Raw genomic sequence first — 8,631 nt, forward strand, 5'->3', positions numbered from 1 at the left:
CCTGAGGTAAGCGCTCTACAACTGAACACCGTGCCCCTTCTAAAATTCAAGAGACACTACTTTCAAGCTACAAGTCATTGTGTCAAAGCAATGAAGTAAGTTGAACCCTTTTTCATCCCAGTCAGTGGCGTATTTACGATTTTGTTTCGGGGGGGCTTTGCTAACTTTCGTGGGGGGGGCTTTGCCTGAAAATCTGAAAATTCAGCAAGATATTTCATATACTTTACTATAGTAAGTAAGATTTTGCGGAGGGCTTAAGCCCGGAAGCCCTCCCCCCTAAATACGCCACTGATCCGAGTTACGAAAGGATATAGTTGGCCAACCGGATTTCATTTATGATTTTTCTAGACTGGTACTCATCATTTTCGAACCCGAGACCATACATTAACCATTTTGATACAGTATTGTGCAATATTCCATATTGTAATTAATGTTTCCTTTAACCAACTATTACAGTTACAAAATTGAACTGCAAACAGTACAAGTAGTTATTTAAAAACCAACATAGGTTTATATAGTCTTTGTGGTACCACCACAAACACGTATCACAATACATACATTCTGACACTGGTGATTAATAACCCTCCACTTGTCTAGTAACACTAGTCTAATGGTTGTAAAAGACTATCAAAGACACACAAACATTTGTGCTAAATGAATGTGCCATTTCCATTTGAGTTTTCATCGACTTGTTTTCCTCAATTGAAACTACAAAATGAACAGGTGATTTTTGTTTCTTTTCTACCTCCATTGGGAGAATGCCTGGCAAGCGTTGATTAGTTGAAGTTGAAATGGGGTTGTGGTGAGAGGTACTGAAAAGAGGGGATGGGTAAGTGAGGTGTTGTAGTGTTGGCACTGGTACTAATCAGACGAGACCAGAAGACCAGGAGAAGGGGGAAGTGGTTTTGCGAATTGCCTGCAGGACTAATTGATTTCGTAGGTGTCTTGTAAAAGTGTAATCTTCAGTGGACAAAGGGATTCTGTATCGGGCCATACTTTTAACTATTGAAATGGACAAATGGTCTTTCATCTTTGACACACTCATATAACAGATGCAATAACTATTGGTATAATTATATACAGGGCGATCCATTAAATTGCCACTTTTTTCAATTTAATTCTGTTAATAATGATGTTAGAGCAATGTGCTTGCCATTATACTATACTTGGTCAGTAGCAGTCTGAATGTCCTATGATATCATAGTTTATTACCCGTGTTCGTAATAAATCACCCAGAGAATATAAAGAAGACTACAGACCTACCGTTGATAGAAGATTGCCATCTATCTCTTTCCCTGTCCTTATTCTCAATATTTTCTCTTTGGCCTAGCTCTGACCTAGCTCTTTGGCCTAGCTATTACTAAGCCCGGATCTTGTTGACCTAAACTTTTCTAAAAAGCGACCTATAGAATGACACTAAAATTCCTGTAAAATAACCCTAAAATTCACAAAAAATGACCTTAAAACTTACGTTTTTAAAAACTTCTACTTCGTTAAACATGGATATTTTTTTTGGATATCTATTGGATTTTAATTATCATTTCTCAGTCGTTTTCGAAAGTTTTGTTCCAGTTAGTTGCAGCCCATTGATCAAATGTTGTGTTCAATGATCAGTTCATTGTACGGTATGGCACGTACTAAAAGTGTCAATTTACTTCCGAGTTGAAACTAGGAAATACACTTAAAGAATAAAAGTTCACAAGTGTATACTGTATACACGAGAATAATAGATAAAAAAAAAACTTTAAAATGTTTGAACGCCTTCTAATTTATTTTTAGTTTTTCTCCTGATCATATCCTTTGTAGTCAACAACCAAAAACCATCTGTTTGACCACCTACCTACCCCCACCCCTTATCAACCAACTACAGCTTAGTGTTCATTAGCTTGTTAAGAATGTAGTTTTCCCACCTCAATATCAGGAAGCAGGAAAAGATGTCGTTTAACTTTGTGTTTTTTCCAAATCCATAAATAGTGTTCATTTTAAGATTTCTTTATGTAGAAGAAAAAGAATAAAAAGACCATAAGTGACCTAAAAGTTGCCTTAAAATATTAAAAAATTACCTAAAACGGCAAAAAGTGACCAAATGTTGACCTTAAAAAGATATATTTTTAGAACCTAGAGTTGATGAATAAAGTTTTTATTTAAGAGAATAAAGTTGACTTGTCAACAAAATCCGGGCCCAGGTTATTACGTTATAGAATAAAATATATTATAAAACTTCCAACATTGTTAGGGTCGTCAAGTCTAGGAGGCTTAGGTGGGCAGGTCATGTAGCTAGAATGGAAGAAAGTAGAAACGCTTTCAAAATCTTGACTGGAAGACCAATCGGAAAACGACCATTAGGAAGACCTAGGCGCAGATGGGAGGATAATATTAAGATGGATCTCGCAGAGATTGGAATACAAAGTGGAAACTGGGTGTAGTTAACTAAGGATACTACGGGTACATATCCAAAGAAAGATATGTATGTTTTCGTCAGGTCGTTGTGCGATATATATTTGAATTCTTCGACCTCTATACCTCTATCATTGAATCTTTGCATAGAAGCTTGGTTATTGCTTATTTTACAGCGGTTTTCTCTAACATTACAATTGTTTTCGTGCTGACTTGAAGTTCCTTGGTTTCCTGTTAGTTTTGCATGCATTCTGCAATTTTTACACAGGAAAAAAAAAAAAAAAAAAAATAAAACTAGAGAAGAGAGAATAACTAAGTTTATTGCGGACTTGTTCATACATGTTCAAGAGTCTGGGTGATCCGTTCACAAGGTGCAGCTGAAAATTTCCCCATCTAACGTTTTCTTGCTAAACTTCGTGATTGCTTATGTATATTTAATTTACAAAGATTTTAATTTACCAATCAAAACATCTTTATTATATGCTATTTACCCGTCCCCCCAATATTCTGAAGTACAAAATATTCAGTTTTTTTTTTTATTGCGATTATATTTATTTACTAACAGAATATCATATAAATAATAATAATAATATTCGAGTATAACCGTTTGGGATCAGATAAAATCTGCTCGCCATGCAATTTTATAACAAAATGACAAGTGTCTATTTACTTTATTTTATAGTTCTTCCATATTCACTTTCAAATGATCGGCGACAGTTGCCATCTAATAAAGTTGATGCGTTTGTTACTTCTAGTACACAATCGCTTAGAAAAAGAAGAAACAAACATCAAATGTTGGAGATGAATTTAGAACACCTAAATGGCACATGCCTAGCACATCTTGTGCTGTTAGGGTATCTGAGACAGTATGTACCTAAAGGACGTACCTAGAACATGACAGATATATGTTCCAAGTGATGACATAAAAACAAATGACTGTTACAGTGCAAAACTGAGCCAGGTATATAAATGCTATATTTTTGATAATTGCAAATATCAATTAGGTGTAACAAGTACCTCAAACAATAGGTAGCTGAAGTACATACTTAGCACATGAGTATCAATTGTGCCACGTGTCGGGTACCTAAAAAGTAGCTGGGACACCTAAATGGCACATGCCTAGCACATCTTGTGATGTTAGGGATACTTCTTCCATACTCTTTCTTTTGTTATAAAGATAAGCTAGTTCTGCCATTTCTTCTAAAATCATAGGTGGCAGTAATTAATAATTAGTTGTCCTCTTTTCGGGTGCAGAATAAGACAGGGCCAATATTACATAGATGTATTGGACCGCTCCCAAAATAGTCTTGGGGCCATACATAGAACGTGTTGGAAAAGTTGCGTATACGGCATTTCTCTTTTGGAATAGTTTGTATGGTAATAGTGGACTATTTATGGGTTGGTCACGTGATCGGGATAGTGCGCAATTTCTCCCAATATGGCCGCCAATATGGTCGACTAGCCAAAGTGCAACGTTTGTGAAAAAAGCACATATCTCCTAAACTAATAATCCAATCTTCATGATTTAAAAACTAAATGACGCAGAAGGTAACAGACTGTAATAAATTATCTAAAGTGTTTGAATAATCATTGAAATAAACACCTACAAAAATAATTGTATATTAAAATTTGCATTTTTTATGATGGGTATAACTCATATTTTTAAACATAACAAGTAACCAACTGGAATGATCGAAAAACACATTTTTTAACTTAAAAGAGTATTAAAATATCTTTCATTTGACACGTAAGTCATTAATATCGGTTAAGAAACAAAGAAGATACAGCGAATTAGTTGGGAGCATACATAGGATCTGTTGGAGAAAGTTGCGTATACGGCATTTTTCTTTTCGGATAATTTATATAGTGTTGATGGACTAATTATGGGTTGGTCCTAAAGAAAAAAAAACAAATCGCAGTTAGTTTACTCATCACAAGTACGTATTCCAGATGTTGTTGATAAAGTGAGGAATGTAGAAACTTCTTTACATAGTTTTATAGTAGGAAACTTGAAAAGAGTGTTCAAAGATTATGATTTTCAACTTGAAAATTCCGACCAGCGACAGGGAAGGTAATTGGGAACTGCATGTGTCCGCTTTCCGCAGAGCGCTGGCATTATTTTTATTTTTTTTTTTTTTTTGCTTTGGAAAGATAAATTACATTAGGTGGGGAAGTACTCACTTTGAAGACTGTCTTAAACTAGCTGAAGAGCATCCAAATTTGTATGAAGACTTTTTACGAGGGCATTTCGTTGTGAAGCAAACTAAGACATTTCAGTAGTGTCGCTATGGATCAGGTATTAGTGCAGGTGTACAACAAGCATGCAAAATGCCCCAGTGGAATCATTGCAATAACTAACTAACTAACTAACTCTATGGCCTATGGAACCCGGAGGTTCAGTGCCGCGTTCACAAAAGCTCTCCACTGACTTCTATCCTTAGCTAATTGCATCCAGTTTCTACTTTGGATTCCTATCTCTGCGAGATCCATCTTAATATTGTCCTCCCATCTGCGCCTAGGTCTTCCTAATGGTCGTTTTCCTATGGGTCTACCAGTCAAGACTTTGAAAGCGTTTCTACTTTCTTCCATTCTAGCTACATGACCTGCCCACCTAAGCCTCCTAGACTTGACGACCCTAACAATGTTGGGTAAACCGTATAAACTATGTAGTTCCTCGTTATGAAGCTTCCGCCATTCCCCATTCTCGTTCCTCTTGGGTCCGAATATTCTTTTCAGGATCCTGTTCTCAAATACTTTCAGTCTATGTTCTTCCCTCAAAGTAAGCGACCATGTTTCACAACCATACAGAACAACAGGCATGATTATCGTTTTATATATTTTAAGCTTCGAATTCCTCGACAGAATTCGCGACGACAAGAGATTTTGAACCGAATAGTAACACGAATTCCCTGCTTTTAGTCGACATTTAATTTCTTCGTGAATATGATTTTCATCTGTTAATATTGATCCTAAATATTTGAAAGTATCCACTTTATCAAAAACATTATTTAATATTTTAACGCCTCCACAATTTGCCGTATTACGGTCCCGATGCACTTCCATGTATTTAGTTTTCTCTGCATTTACTTCTAAACCCATGTCCTTGCAAGCGTTTAATAAGATCTCTGCATTTATTTCTACTGTTCTCCTATCATCCCCTATTAAATTTACATCATCAGCATATGCCATAACCTGGTGAATGCCGTTCAACTCTAGGCCCTGGTTGCTATCTTTGATTTTCCTTATGGCGTATTCCAGCACAAAGTTAAATAATAATGGCGACAACGCATCTCCTTGTTTCAGGCCATTTTCGACGTGGAAGCTCGTGGACAAAAATCATCTCGTGGAATCATTGCAATAACCCGGAGAAAAGAATTTGTAGCGCTAAGAAATCTCGTTCAACATGAAAAGACTGCAATGAAATATCTTTTTCGTACTTTATGTCGGATGCAATTCTATGATGAATGCGTGACGCACCATGAGTTTTCAAAAACACAAACAGCTAATAATGAATAACTAGTGACAAGATCTGTGAATTTCATCGCTGAAAGGGGCAACCCGTTTGCCTTATCCGATGATGGAATTCAGAGCATCATCACAGTTCGTCGTTTCACTGAAGAAGCTAGAATGTGTTGATATAGGAGAGAAGCAATACCAGGAATTTAGGAAATATGTTTTTGTTGAGAAAACAAAGATACTGCTTTCACCCTTAAACCGGATGAAGAACAATGTTTCATTCAGATCCAAAGAAGTCAGTTGATGTTCAGAAGGAAATCATTGACGCCTTACAGCTTGTAGATATAGCACGTGAAAGAGGCTATTCAATCGATGATCTGCTATGTTGGGAACTCACATCTAGATTTTTTTACTTGATGAGAAATAGAATCCTCCGTAAATCTCAAAAGTCAGAAATGGTTTGTGAGCTTGAGAAAGATTTACCTGATGGAACGGTACTGAAGCAACTTCCCGAGTCCACTCTTCCAACCGCCACCATGATTGACTTCATGCTTCATGTAGCAGCCGCCGGTGGAGTCATTGCAGACCTTTGGAGATCTAGTAAAGAGCGTGTTTCAAAGAATACTTCATTTATCAAAAGGATCTGTGAGGCTAGATATTGTTATGGATGTTTACTTGGAAGGAAGCATTAAGTCGTCAGAGAGAAGAAGAAGAATGGTTTTTGATCCTATTGAAATTACTACATCTAACATGGAAACACCTCTACCAAAGGACATGAATTCGTTTTGGGCGTCTACACGCAAGTACAATTTTCAACAATTCTTTGCTCAATACATTATGAAATATGGTTCTCGGCACAATATTTCCATCTACATAGGCGGTCTTGGAATCAATGAGGAAAAGAGTGTACGCATTTCGAATGGCGAGTCTACTGAAATAGAGGATTTAGCATCACATCTTGAAGAAGCAGATGAAAGACTTTTTTTTACATGTGAATCACGCCATCAGGAGATCAGAAATGACAAGCGTTGTACTTGCTTCATCCGATGCTGATTCATTTGTATGTGCAACGCACTTTTTTGCCTTGGAATTTAAGAAGAGAGGACTTCTTGGCTTGTGTATAGCCCGCTCCCCCCAGTTCTTTGTCACCGGAACTGGAAGAGTCACTACTACTCCTACTGCTACTGCTGTTACCACTACTACTACTTATATCGAGAACACAACCCAACCAACCCCTGCGGGGCTTCTAACCCGTTCACTAACTACCACTACTACTATTACTATTGCTACTACTACTACTTATACTAAATCTTCCTTACCGCAAGATCTTAAATCTTTATAACATGCGATTCCGATTCATTATGAACTAGTGTGAATCGTTATAATCACTATGATTCGTTAAAAATCACTGGGGGGAGCGGGCTATACTCAATTCGACTTCTTGAAATGTAGGTTCTGTGTGGCTCAGGGTCAACAACCAGATATTTACCAGTTCACACACTTATTGACTACATTCCAGAACCTTTTTATCAACATTTTGCCAGCTGTCCATGCGTTGTCTGGATGCAATACCACAAGCAAATTTTCGACAAAACACGCTAATGTTAAACGTGCGAAGGAGTCACCCCAACTTTTGGAACATTTTTGGAAGAATGAGTTAAACAATGTAATGGTTCAACAAGCTGATTCATATCTTGCAAGCACCATAAAAGCAAGCTATACAACATTGGATGAACTCAGAGTTACGGAATATCACAGAATGAAAGGTATTGATTTCACAGCGTTCCCACCAACATCATCATCAACACACTTACACATAAAAAGAGCGTATCTTTAAAGTCATCTTTGGTACAATATACTTCAGAATTACACACCACTTAATCCAGCGGACTATGGTTTCGCAGAAGAAGACGGTGATTGGTTACCATCTGTAGTAGAAGAAAGACTTCCACCGGATTTACCTGTACCGTGCACCTGCAAGAAATATGCCAAAAGCACTGTCTGCAAGTGTCATTTAGCAATGATTTCGTGCTCGAAATTCTGTGAATGCGATCTAAATGGTTGTAATAATCCATACAACTAGCATGCAAGCGTAGTACCAAATAACAAAGTTCATATAATAACATTGTATTGTGTCATTCTCTTGTAACATCGAAAATAATGTTTATTTTTTTGTTGTTTTTGTTGACTATGTTACTATGATATCATCATTTGTACTAGGTACACTACGTATTATTTCTGAGACTATAACAATTGTTACTACATACTTAATTAAAAAGTATTGAGAGGAAAGATTGTCATTAAAAGCTTGAATTTATGAAAGAAAACTTATTAAAAGATTGAACTTATCAAATTCTTCTAACTCCTAAGATTGTAACTTTTAGTTTTAAATATTTACCAACATCTTGGAAAAATCTGTTCATATCAAATCTCTTAATCAAACTGGAAATAATCCCATGCAGCAGTAACGAGAATGGTGCTCTATAAGTGTGTATTCCAATATACGTAATGACGTCATCAACCCCTCCTCTGTGGACGCAAAAACCTAAGGAGCCTATTTATTCTTTAATACAAACGTGCACTATCCCGACCATGTGATCAACCCATAATTAGTCCATCAACATTACATAAATTATCCGAAAAGAAAAATGCCGTATACGCAACTTTCTCCAACAGATCCTATGTATGCTCCCAACTAATTCGCTGTATCTTCTTTGTTTCTTAACCGATATTAATGATTTACGTGTCAAATGAAAGATATTTTAATACCCTTTTAAG

The 8,631-nt window shown here is 36.5% G+C and overlaps 1 protein-coding gene across 14 annotated transcripts in view; it reads left to right on the forward strand.

Annotated features, from left to right (window-relative positions):
• cac (calcium voltage-gated channel subunit cacophony) overlaps positions 1-8,631 on the forward strand; it is a 1,271,727-nt gene that overhangs the window by 383,065 nt on the left and 880,031 nt on the right. The window lies entirely within an intron of this gene.

Source organism: Thermobia domestica, chromosome 7 (genome assembly GCF_964235325.1).
Source record: "Thermobia domestica chromosome 7, izTheDome1.hap1.1, whole genome shotgun sequence".
Taxonomy (NCBI): domain Eukaryota; kingdom Metazoa; phylum Arthropoda; class Insecta; order Zygentoma; family Lepismatidae; genus Thermobia; species Thermobia domestica.